General features: G+C 36.6%; 1 protein-coding gene across 35 annotated transcripts in view; it reads right to left on the bottom strand.

The window, feature by feature from the left end:
- Positions 1-200: 200 nt before the first annotated feature.
- Positions 201-2,508, bottom strand: part of RBFOX1 (RNA binding protein, fox-1 homolog 1) — a 1,165,955-nt gene continuing 1,163,647 nt past the window's right edge. For all 35 annotated transcript variants that reach the window (XM_017808961.1, XM_017808958.1, XM_017808962.1 and 32 more), the window contains one exon: positions 201-2,508. This exon is cut by the window's right edge. The gene's annotated coding sequence lies outside the window, so the exon portion shown is untranslated.

Here is a 2,508-nt window from a genome sequence, read left to right as displayed (position 1 = left end):
ACACAGACAGACACACGGACAGCAGCCCAGGCTGGAATATCGGGCAGGAACCACCTCCCTCGGGCTCCCTGGCACCGCTGCCAGGCGAGAAGAACACCGTGCCCCCTGTCTGTGTGAGGTACCGACGGTGTGGCTGCGGGTGCAGCTCTGGGACCAACACGGGGAGGAGGGAAAGCAAAATGACTTTGAACACCGACATGTTTTTACCTTTTCAGACTAAGCTTTTATTTTGATATTACAAACCATTTTTCTTTATTCACAAATCACGGTTGTGATATAAACACTAATTTCTAAAGACAGATATACACATTTTCTGGGTTTGTAGGGGTTTTCTTTTTAAATCTGTTTAGAAGTCACTATATTCCACATATGGTAGTAATAATTTTTTTCATAAGTCATATTATCAGTAGTTATTTATATAAGTGAAAACATTCCCAATATATATTGTAAAAAAATTTCAAATGCTTTTCTTACATAACTATTTCAGACATACATTTTAAAATGACTACTAGGAGTACTGTAGGAGCTTCATAAACAAAATATTTTCTAATATGGGCTGCACCCTCAACCTTTCAAGATAATTTTAATAGACTAAAACGCCATATAATCATTTGGAGAGTGGGAGCTGTAAAGCCATCTCAGGAAAATTAAAATTGCAAATAAATTCTGTTATTCTCCACGTTAGACATTTTGTGTGTGCAATTCCAAAAAAGATGTATCATCCACACTTTGAATTGGAAGCCTAACATTTGGTAAACATTTTTCAAGTTGCTTTTATCGTGGTGTTTATATGAAATTTACTTTTTTTTTTCTTTTAATAGGAGGCTTGTTTTGCATATCTTATATAATAAATGTGAGGATTGAACTCTTAATAAATTTCAGTTCATTCCCTCACCAGTATAAATATATGTTACTGCCCCATTTTTCATCGATTAATATAGTCTCTTTCTCTCTCTGTTTCAATTTTTAAAGATAATTTATTTCTCATCCTTAGATATAAATGCTACAGAAACTTTGTTTTCAAATCTTGTGAAACTTTATTGATGGTTATTGTTCAACTGATCATACTGCATGCACATACGATGACAAAGAGAAAGCCTGATCACAAACACTTTTTTTAAAGCAGAGTTGTTATAGCAAGTTGGCAGGTTCACAGCGGTGAGTTGATAATTTACTAAGGTGCTTGCCAGTAGGCTCGCACGTTACACATGAGGATATAACTATCTGCAGCGGAACCGCGGCGAGACGGCTCCCTGCTTTATTTATTTAAATACAAAACCAAGAAGACCCGTGACAAACACCCCAAACTTAGGTTAACTTGTAAACAGGACAACATGGAAAGAGTCCAAACATATGCACAGACAAACTGCAATTTTTCAACTACGCTTTGACGCCGCCTCCCGGGCACCTCCTGGGCCGCGCCGGCCGCACCCGGACCGGCGGCTTTCCCCAGGCAGCGCCCGGGCGGGAGAAGGTCCTTCTTTTGTCCCGGTTGCCAAGATGTCTTGGGCCCAATATTGAGCAAAGTTGGCCTTGGTTTGGAAATCAAACGGGGGCAAGTTTTTGTCATGCCTTGAAAAATTGCAGATTGTTTACACGACACAGTCATGTTTTCAAAAAGTACCAAGCTGATGAAAATACCATGATTATCTCTACTCAATGATTGCAATACTTGTAAAATGCTTATATAAATCTGAATATGATTATCATATAATTCCATAAAAATGATACGTCTGTCTCTAACAGTTGGTCTACTAGGCTAAATCTAAAGCATCATAGGCTGTGTATTTCTAGAACTTAACAACTCCACTGCACGGATGTAAATTTTATACATTTTTTTTTTTTTTTTTTTACTGGTACAAAGAATTTAAGTTTTTATTACTTTCTTTTTTGGAAAAAAAAGAAAAAAATAGAAACAGTGCTTTTATCACCTTTTTATTATTGTTTTTTTATTTTCCCTCCCATAATATAAAAGTCAGCAATGATATCAATAATTTATTTTACTGGAAGAAATATAAAAAGAATGCTTGTTAATGGTCTAACTAGCAGTTTTTGCCTAAATAACTAGTTATGGTTAAATAGCTGAATACTGCCTGGTGGAATGCTTTAAAAGGGTGCCTTCGGACAGCTTTCAATCTGATTTTTTATGTACAAGTGTCGACAGAAGCACCCCTCATAAGAACATAACCTTTGGCTTTGAACAAACAGTGAATAATTTAAGACAGGTGATATATGATAGTTGGTGCAGTGGGGCCCCTTTTTGCTTCATTAATTTATATTTTAGCCAAACCCCATTCCCATGTCCCCAATTTCCCCCCTCCCTCCCTCTCATAAACTAAAATAAATGTAGATGCAGAAAAAAATGACTACTGTAGTCACTTACACTCTTACAAAACATGTGATAACCCCGATAGCTTAATATTCAGCATATATAATTCATTTACATGATATAGCACTCTTGATTGTGGCCCTAAAACAGTTTTTATTCATATCTAGCAGCTTTCTAGA

Source organism: Lepidothrix coronata, unplaced genomic scaffold (assembly GCF_001604755.1).
Source record: "Lepidothrix coronata isolate B3197 unplaced genomic scaffold, Lepidothrix_coronata-1.0 Scaffold24, whole genome shotgun sequence".
NCBI lineage: Eukaryota > Metazoa > Chordata > Aves > Passeriformes > Pipridae > Lepidothrix > Lepidothrix coronata.
Note: the sequence above shows the minus strand (reverse complement) of the source record. Positions and strands in the feature narration are given on the sequence as shown.